Genomic DNA, 10904 nt, shown 5'->3' on the forward strand with positions numbered 1-10904 from the left:
CACGGGGGCAGCTCAGCCCTCCTTCCTTTCTTCTCCATAGAAAGCTGAGCTCCAAGCCCCCCTGCTTTTGGGGGCCAGCATCTCATTGAGGGGTTCTTCTTCCTGCCCGGGAGAATCTAAGCCACCCTCAAATGCAAAATCTAAACTAATTAGTGAATAACAAAACACAAATATTCAGAAATATATTTACAAAAGGTGAAGCCCCTGATCGATCTAGTCCACATAGGCTCTGGAACTAAACAAGGAAAAATGGCTCTGGAGGTTTATTTAAGGGGGTATATCAAAGGCAGGGATAAGGTTTCAAGGGCAGAGTCTTGCTTGAGGATGTCTTGCAATCAGCAGGTTGATTGATAGCAGGCCACACCCATCTCAGGTGCTGTGTGGGCCACGGCAGAGTGGGATAGATATTCACATTGTCCCTGGGCAATTGACCAGAAAAATTGTCCACAGCCTATAAAAAACAATATGGGATTGGAACCCAACAATCATTCCCAGACACCAGGTGTCTCTCTTCACTAGCTCCCATGCACAGTGACCCACATGTTATCCCATGGATGGCTCCTGACACCTGATGCTGCCACAGAAAGAGCCTGGGAAACCCTAACATCCTGTGACTCGGGTCACTGGCTGTACTCTCCAGATGTCTCCATCAACACATTTAGGGTTCCAAGCCTCCAGCTAGCAAAGCCTTCCCTGCCCCCGGCATCCTAGGAGACCAAAAGAGCCCCTCATTTCTGGGCCAAGGCTACAACAGCCCGACAGGTTTTCACACTGGCTGTGCAGGAGCGTGTATGCACGTGGGAATGCACCTGACTGTGTGGAGGGGTGTTTGGAGCTGCATACAAGCTCTCTGCCCACATTAGTTTTCTAAGGCCACCATAACAAATAGCCAGAAACTGGGTGGCTTAAAACAATGAAAATGTGTGCTCTCACAACTCTGGTGGCCAGTTAGATAGCATGGTGTTGAGAGAGCCGTGCTCCTGCAGGAGCCTCTAGAGGAAGAGTCTTCTCTGTGTCTTCCAGCTCTAGTGGCTTTGTGGCCACGACACCCTGGTCTTTACCTCTGTGTATGAGACCTCCTCCTCTGTGTATATCCGTCCCTGAGTGTCTTATTAAGACACTTGCATTAGAGTTAGGGCCCGGTCTCACAATCCAGATAACCTCATCCTGGGGTCTTCATGACATCTACAAAGACCTTTTTTCTAAATACAGTCACATTCACAGATTCCAGGGATTCGAATGTACACCTGTCTTTTTTGAGAGGGGCGTCATTCCACCCTCAAGAGCTCTCTAGTCGGGTGTGGAAGACAGGAGTAAACAAGAAAACAAATTCACAAGCCATTTTCTTCCAATCAGTTGCAAATGCTGGTAAGGCAGGTTGGGAGAAGAGAGGGAGAGAGGCCTGAGAGCAGCTGCTCTAGACAGGGCTGCCAGGCAGGACCTGCCCCCTCAGGAGTGACGCTCAGCTGAGATCTGACCACTGCAGCAAGATGTGGCAGGACGTGATTCTAGGCAGGGAAAATGAAAGTCCTTTGTCCTGCAGTGAGAAGGAGCGTGGTTTCATTAAAGAATAGCAAAGTGTACAGGAGCTGAGACAGGGAATGAGCCCTGGTTCTGCTGGGACCAAATGATTGTGCATCAGAGGCCATGCTGACACTTTAGGTTTCACTCTATGTGAGGAGGGAAGCTTTTTGATCCTCACTACAAACACTATGAGAAAAATGAGGCCCAGAGGGTCACCTGGCCCACCCGAGGACAAACGGCTCGTAAGTGAGCTAGTATGGAATTCAACCCAAGTCGAATTCTTCTGAGTTATTCCCAAGGGGCAGTCGGGTCTCCCTCAGTGTCCCCTCTCCTCATATGTGAGATCACTGGGCCATGGGGATCCTGGAGCCCAGCCTGGGCCTCCTGAAATTACTGGGCTTCCCCATGGAGGAGGTGACCGTGAAAAGAACCTGACTCCACAGCCCAGAGAAGCTCAGCCAAGAAGGTGCTGAAGGTTGTACAATTGTCTTGATTGCCCCGTGATAGTGAACGGCCCTGCTACCCAGACAGGGATCTGTTTCCCCAGCTCAATGATTCCCCCTAATTGCCTGGGGTGGTCAGTCCCCCAGCCTGGTCCCAGGCAGCCCCCACCCCCACCCCCTCCTCTGCTCCTCCTGATTGGACATCTCTCTTTGCAGCAGTTTGCAAGTTTATCAGCTCAAATAGGCACTCCTCAAGGGCCTGTCCTCCTTGAGGACAGTGACCTCACTGCTACCCTGTTCCAGCCTGGGCTTAGTCACCAAGGGAACTGTAGCAAGAGGAGTCAATAAGCATGGAATCCGGACATGCTTCCTTGTTCACTGCTCCAGGTCCTGTTAATTTCATTTTGCAGATGAGGAAACTGAGGCTCAGTGGAGTGTAAGGGCCTATGTAGGGTAGTAAGTGAGCCAGGTGCAATGGCACACTCCTGCAATCCCAGCAACTTGGAAGGCTGAGGCAGGACTGCAAGTTGGAGGCCAGCCTCAGGGACCTGGCAAGGCCCCAACAACTTAGTGCGGCCCAGTCTCAAAATAAAAAGGATTGCAGATGGAGCTTAGTGGTAGAGCCCTTGGGTTCAATCCCCAGCACCAAAATAAATAAATAAACCTAGTGAGTGGCAGAATTAGAACACTCATGAATTAAAACACACTTCTATCTGCCTGGAGAGTGGTGTGTGTGTTACACATGCGTCATGTTTGTGTGTATAAATACATGTAGATATGTATATGTGTGTTGATGTGTGTGTGCCTGTGTGTGCACAAGCTTTATAAATTGACAGAGCCATATACAAAAGAGGACATAAACCTGGTGTGTGATCCCAGCTACTTGGCAATCTGAGGTGGGAGGTTCACAAGTCTGAGGCCAACCTGGGCAACTTTGTGAGACCCTGTCTCACAGTAAACTTTAAAATAGAAAGGGCTAGGGATGCAGCTCATGGTAGGGTGCCCCTCCCCCAACAAAAAAAAAAAAAAGAAAAGGAGGGTTACAACTCATAAATGTACAATCTGTGAATTTTCAAACTGGACATACCCATGAGACCAAGACCCACACAGCGCCCAGCCCCACTCTTAGTCACTACCCACCTCCTAGGGCTGATCATCGCCCTCACTCCTAATAGCAAAAGTTAGTCTCATCAGTTCTTGCATTTGATACAAAGAAAACCGTATCAGGTGCTCTCTTGTGCACACTCTGCTGGGCACTTTCCTGCACACCGCTTCTTTCACTCAAGACCGCATCCTTGAGATTGGCCTATGAGCTTGAATGTAGCAGTTGGTGTAGCAGTTTTTCTAGACTGTTTCAGTGAACTTTGAACTGTTTGCTGACCCTTCCTGCAGTTGGCCAGCATTTGCATTGCTTTTGTTTTGGAGATGTTGTTAAGGAAACTGCTACAAACATTGTTTTTAAAATGTGTGATAAAAGATGCATAAAAATTTAACATTTTGACCAATTTTTTTGAGGGGGGTACTGGGAAGTGAATCCAGGGGCACTTAACCACTGAGCCACATCCCCAGCCCTTTTTTGTATTTTATTTAGAGACAGGATCTCACTGACTTTCTTAGCGCCTCACTTTTGTTGAGACTGGCTTGGAACTCACTATCCTCCTGCCTCAGCCTCCAGAGCCGCTGGGATTACAGGCATGCGCTGCCACCCCTGGCTTCTGACCACTTTTATTAGATGTTTGTTTTTAGAGAAATTTTAGGTTCACAGCAAAATCTAGTGTGAAGTACAGAGAATTCCCATAATTGCCCCCCATATGCACAGCCTTCCCCAACAATGCCCCCACCAGATTCATGCATGTGCTACTCAGTGAAGCCACATTGACACGTCATTGTCACCCAAAGCCCATGGTTTCCTTTAGAGTTCACTGCTGGAGTTGTATATTCCATGGTTTTTGACAAATGTATATGGCATGTATCCAACATTATAATCTTGTACAGAGTAGTTTTACTGTCCTAAAAATCCTCCGTGCCCTACCTGTTCATCCCTTCTCTCTTAACCCCTGGCCAACACTAATTTTTTTTTTTTTTAATATGGAATGCTTCCTGAATGTGTGTGTCACTCTTGTTTAGGGGCCACACTAATCTCTGTACCATTCCAATTTTATTTGGTAAAGTATATTTGCTGCCAAAGCAAGCATAAACACTAATCTTTTGGATATTGTCATAGTTCTGTCTTTTATCAGAATGTCACATGGCTGGAATTACACAGTAACTTTTTTTTAAGGTGCTGGGGATGGAACCCAGGACTCACACATGCTAAGCACATACTCTACCATTGAACTACACCCAGCTCTGGAATTTCACAGTAATTATTATATAATTTCCATATTGACTTCTTTCACTGATATGCATTTCAGGTTCTTCCACATCTATTCATTACTTTGATGGCTTATTTATTTTTAGCTCTGAATAAAATTCCATTTTCTGCCATATACCACCTGGGTGCCTTCAGGTCATTTGCCTAGAGTTTATTTACCCTTCACCTCCCGAAGGAGATCTTGCTTGCTTTCAAGTTGAGGCAGTTATCACTAAAGCTTCTGTAAATATCCATATGCAGATTTTTATGTGGACATAAGTTTTTAACCACTCTGGTTAAATACCAAGGAGTGTAATTGCTGGATCGTATGGTAAGAATATGTTTAGTTGTGTAAGAAACTGTCAAGCTGTCTTCCAAAGTACCGTTTTGCATTCCCATCAGGGATGAAGGAGTTCCTGGTGCCAGCCTTTGGGGGGTCAGTGTTCCTGTTCTAACAGGCATGCAGGGGTCTCTCACTGTTGCTTTAATTTGCATTTCCTTGATGGCACAGGATGTGTGGAGCACCTTTTCACATGCTTATTTGGCATGTCTTCTTTGGTGAGATGTCCCTAAGATCTTTGACTCATTTTTTTTTTTAATTGGGTGGTTTTCTTTTATTTGAATTTTGAGATTTCTTTGTATGTTTTGGATAAGTCGTTTATCAGATCTATCTTTTGCAAATATTTTACTCCAGTCTGTGGGCTTGTCTCTCCCTCCCCACCCTCATCTCTGTCTCTTTCTCCCTCCCTCTCCCTCTCCCTTTCTCTCAGTAATGGGGATCTAACCCAGAGGTACTTTACACTGAGCCATATGTTGCTTAGGGCCTCGCTAAGTTGCTGAGGCTGGCTGTGATCCTCCTGCCTTAGCCTCCTGAATCGCTGGGATTATAGACATGCATCACTGCACCCGTTTACTTTTTATTTTTGAGACAGGGTTTTGTTAAGTTTCCTAGGGCTTTTGTTAGTTGCTGAGGATGGCTTCAAACTTGTGATTTTCCTGTCTCAGCCTCCCAAGTTTCTGGGACTACAGACATATGCCACCAAGCCTGGCTTTATCTTCACTTTTTTTTTTTTAATATTAAGAAAAATTTTAGTTATAGACGGACACAATATTTTCATTTCTTTTTTTTTTTTTTTTTTTAATGTGGTGCCGAGGATCAAAACCAGTGCCTCACGTGTGCGAGGCAAATGCTCTGCCACTGAGCCACAACCCCAGTCCTGTCTTTCTTCACTCTCTTGATAGGGTCCTTCCCAGAGAAGAAATTTTTACCAGTTTATTAATTACATCTTTCATGGATTATGCTTTTGGTGTTGTATCACTAGCCAGCCATAATGGCACATACCTGTTATCCCAGTGACTGGGGAGGTTGAGGCAGGAGGATTACAAGTTGGAGGCCAGCCTTAGCAATTTAATGAGACTGTTTCAAATTTTATAAAAGCTGGGATATGTAGCTCAATGGCAGAGTGCTTGACCACTGAGCTACATCCCCAGCCCTTTTCATTTATTTTTGGGACAGCGTCTCACTAAGTTGTTTGGGACCTCACTAAGTTGCCCAGGCTGGCCTTAAACTCAAGGTCCTCCTGCCTCAGCCTCCCCAGTCACTGGGATTGCAGCTATGCACCACCACACCCAGCACTGTGATGTATTTTGAGTTAACTTTTTGAGGGTATTTAGATGTCTGTGTCTAGAATCCTTGTTTTACAGGTAAACATCCAATAGTTAGTTTAGCATCGTTTATTGAAAAGACTGTCTTTTCTCCATTATGTTGCCTTTGTTCTTTTGTCAAAGATCTGTTAACTGTATTCATGTGGGTCTAGGTCTGTGCTCTCTGTTCTGTTCCATTGATTTATTTGTCTACTGTTCCACCAATACCACATTGTCTGGATCACTATGGCTTTATCATTAGCCTTGAAGTTGGGAAATAGTCCTCCTGCTTTACACTCCTTCCATATTATATTGTCTATTCTAAGTCTTTTACTTTTCCTTGCACACCTTAGAATTGATTTGTCAACACCCACGAGATAATTTGCTGGGATTTTGATTTGGATTATACTGAATCTAAAATCAAATTGGGAAGAACTGACATCTTAATAATAATGAGTTTTGCTATCCATGAACATGGAATATCTCTCCATTTATTTAGTTCTTTTTTATTTCTCTCATCAAACTTTATTATAGAGTTTCTTTCTTTATATTCTTATTTTTAATAACAGCTTTACTGTTATTTATTTTACATATACCACATGATTCATAGAGTTCATATATATTTTTATATCCAAGTATTTCATTTTATGGAAAGAGCATATTTTAAATTAGAAAATTCTACTTGTTCATTGATGCTTGCTTTCTTCCTCTTCCTCTTCCTCACATATATGCATTTATTGCTGTATATTTACTTTACTCTAAATCTGTGTAGATGTATGGTCCTGAGTATGGCTGCTGAATATTCAGATTCCTTATTTTTCTTTCATGTCTGGGGAAAGTTGTCTGTACCCTGGAATTTCCAGCTGAAGTCTTGAGTCTTCCCTTCCAGGAATACTGATTCCTGTGGATGAAGAAATGTACACAATGTTTCTTTCTTTATATTCTTATTTTTAATAACAGCTTTACTGATATTTATTTTACACATACCACATGATTCATGCATTTGAAGTGTATTTAAGTGCAAAGGTTTTTTAGTAGATTCACAGAATTGTACAACCATCACCACAATTGTTTTTGAGAACATATTTCACCCAAAAAAGAAACTGTTCTCACTAGCAGTCACTCACAGGTGTTCTTGGTGGCACCTTACCTAAACTGATTTCTGTGACTAGACTCAGGGTAGGGCCGTGTCCCTCAGCCCACAGGACTTGGACCCAGTGGGAGATGAGTGGAAAAAGTGTTGAGAAGGCAGCCACAACTCAGTGTCCCTCAGCACACCCCAGTGACAGTGCTGAGGCCTCCTGGATGCACCTGACCTTGAGGCTTGCCCGCCCTGCCTTACCAAGTCTCATCTTTTGATTGTTTAAAGTGCAACAAAAGCAAGCGGGGGCTCCTATGAAGGAGGTGCTGTGGCCAGATTTGGGAAGCCTGGGAAGCCTGTCCTTGGCAGAGGGGACAAACTGCACAGAGGCACAGGTGTGTGAGGGACTGGAGAACCTGCACACTCGTCCATGTGGAGAAATGGAATGTGATGAGGTCAACCTATTCCTCTCAGTTTTACATCGCTAACAGTTTTTACTGGTATTTTGGTAATGCTATTAGGTGAGTAGAGGTTCAGAGTCATCCATCATTCTCCAAAATAATCCTCATTCCCTTACCGGTGCCTTGGGCTGACCTTACAGAGTTTTAAAATTCCACCTTGAGGGCTGGGGATGTGGCTCAAGCGGTAGCGCGCTCGCCTCGCATGCGTGCGGCCCGGGTTCGATCCTCAGCACCACATACCAACAAAGATGTTGTGTCCGCCGAGAACTAGAAAATAAATATTAAAAAAAAAAAAAAAATTAAAATTCCACCTTGATAGTACACCAGTGCATAGGTATCTTTATTACCCATCTCTCTGATGAGGAAACAGGCTCAGAGAGACTAAGGCATCCACCCAAGGTCACACAGCAAAAAGAACCTGAATGTGGATACAACTCTGTCACTTGTGGGTTTTTTTTTTTTTGTGTGTGTGTGTGTGGTGCTGGAGATTGAACCCAGGACCTTGTACCTGTGAGGCAAGCATTCTAACAACTTAGCTATATCTCTAGCCCAACTTATGCTTTTTGAATGATCCATCCAAGATACTCTTTTCAAATACATGTGTATATTTGCTTTATTTATACACAAGCAGTATTCTGGCTCAACTTTCCCCAATAGATTTAGGTCATTTCATGCCTTTATATAACTTTCTGTCACATATGTGCCTTTTTTCTCCTGCTATTGAATATTTTACTAAAGGGATGCTCTCTAATTATCTCACCAGTTCCCTATGGGATGGTATTTAGGTTATATCCAGATTTTTGCTACTATAATAGCTGTCTTCATGATGATCTCTTAGCACTTTTCCATTGAAATTCTTACTTGATCAAAAGCATGTTTGGTGTTGTGGCTCAGGGGCAGAGCACTTGCCTAGCACATGTGAGGCACTGGGTTTGATCCTTAGCACCACATAAAATTAAATAAAATTAAGGTATTGTGTCCATCTACAACTAAGAAAAAAAATCTAATGCTTTAAAAAGAAAAGAAAGTGTTTTTGTTTGGGTCGGTGCTAGGAACCCAGGGACACTTAACAACTGAACTACATCCCAAGCCCTTTTTATTTATTATTTTGAGACAGGGTCTCACTAAGTTGCTTAGGACCTCACAAAGTTGCTGAGGCTGGCCTCAACTTGCAATCCTTCTGCCTCAGCCTCCCAAGTCGCTGGGATTACAGGCGTGCACCATGAGGCGCTGCTCAAAAGAGAGTGTTTTAAATTCTGAACTTTACCAAATTCCCCTCCATGAAGGTGTCCCATGTGAGCGGCAGAGGCTGTTTTAGATTCAGAGTGCTCTGATCCTCTGCCTGAGGACAGACATCTTGTCCCCTGCTCCCTGCTGGGCATTGGCTCATTCCCTACCCAGGGCTCATTTCCATGGTTCAGACCACACTGACCCTTTCTGTTCTTCGATGCCCAGGCTAGTTCCCACCTCAGGGCTTCTAAACTTGCAGTTCCTTTAGCCCAGATGCTCTTCCCTGCAATCGGCCATGGCTCCCTCCTCACCTTTCCCCTTCCCCTTTCTCAGAGAAGTGTTTTTCCAATTTGAGTCGCTCCATGCCAATTCCAGTCGCTGCCCTGAGTTTTATTTCATTTACAACACTGAAATGATCCTGTTATTTACTTGTGGATTTTCTCTCTGCTCTCCAAAAGCTGGGAGTTTTCTTTTCACACACAGCTAGATTCCTAACACCTGGCCCTCAGCAGTCATTCGGTACCTTTGCTGCCTTCCCTCTCCCAATCTCATATAATATTCCATTTTTCTTCATAAAATGTATTTATTTCCTTCTATCATATATAATTTACTTCTAGGTATTGTCTGACTCCCTCACTAGGCTGTCACCTACAGAAGGGGTGGGGATATTGTTTGGTTCATTTCTGGGTGTCACATCTCAAATGCCTATTTGTATTGTTTTGCCTTGTTTTAAGAGACAGGTTCTTGCTATGTTGCCAGGCTGATCCTGAACTCCTGTGCTACAGTGATGCCCCTTCCTCAGCCTTCCAAGTAGCAGCAGCTCCTCGAATGCTTAGAATAGTGTATGATGCATAGTGCTCCATAGACACTCCATAAGTGTCCTCCAGGGAAAAAAGAGAAAACAAACCTGTTCAAGGTTTATCTTTTTTTTTTAATATTTATTTATTTATTAGTTATTGGCGGACACAACATCTTTGTTTGTATGTGGTGCTGGAGGATCGAACCCGGGCCGCAAGCATGCCAGGCGAGCTCGCTACCGCTTGAGCCACATCCCCAGCCCTCAAGATTTATCTTCATTGTGTTACCAATGTTGACCCAAGCTAGGCCCTTTTTCCCTCTTGGAATCGTAGAACCCGTCAGGCTCAGAGAGACTAAGGCATCCACCCAAGGTCACACAGCAAAAAGAATAGAACCTGATCAAGCAGCATGGAAAGTTTTATTCTTGGACAAAGAATAGGAGAAGCCCAGAGGCTGAGCAGGTAGTAGATATAGATTAAAGAAAGGAATATTCCTGTGGTTTCTAGGATTGGGTGGAGATTTTCTAAGAATTCAAGTGCTCCTCTGGCTCCTATTAAGGGCTCCTTTGGTCGTTGTCATGGTGATTGTCAACTGACATGGCACAAGATTAAGGAAATCTTAATAGGAAAATGCAGTACAGTGAGATGGTAACGAGCCTAAAAAAGAACCACGCTTGCATTGCAGCTGAAGCTATCAGGTCAGGTTCTACCTGTGCTGTCCTGGTGGGTAAGCAGGCAGTTGATCAATTTCCTTAGTTCTAGGATGCAAAAAGTATGGTTAATATATTGTGTAAGACTCTCAAAGAAAAAGTATGGGTAAATATTTTAGGTTGCATCGATCCTCGTACAGAATGTGTAGATTTGTTAGTTTGGGATAAGCAACTTGGCCCTTTTTCCTCAATGACAGTTGCATGGATGAGTGAGGATCCTAACCCCCACCCTCCAGGGTTCACAGGCTGTCCTCCAGGGAAAAAAGAGAAAACAAACCTGTTAAAGAGCAGGTTCCCAGCAGGTGAGGTCTTTTGGGTGACCTGAGCAGGACCTGCAACCTCCAGGTGAACGCAGAGCTTGGAGGCCAGCGAGCCAGATGGGGGCGTGGCTTGCCGCAGGTGAGCAGGAGACTAGCCCCGGCCCCGCCCCAAGAGGCTCCGCCTTCCGGGGGAGGCTCATAGACCTCTAGCCAGGAAGCCCCGCCCCGTTTGCTAGACCATGCCCAATTTCCCGGGCCCCGCCCCGCCAGCGAGATTTCGCTAGGTCGTACCCTGGGAGCCCCGCCCTTCTTGGAATCCCCGCCTACTCCGCCCCCGAGGCCCCGCCCCGCCTGTCAGCCGGCCGCTGCGCCCGCGGTGCTCAGCTCCGACCTTGCAGCGG

This window comes from Urocitellus parryii, chromosome 3 (genome assembly GCF_045843805.1).
Source record: "Urocitellus parryii isolate mUroPar1 chromosome 3, mUroPar1.hap1, whole genome shotgun sequence".
Lineage (NCBI taxonomy): Eukaryota > Metazoa > Chordata > Mammalia > Rodentia > Sciuridae > Urocitellus > Urocitellus parryii.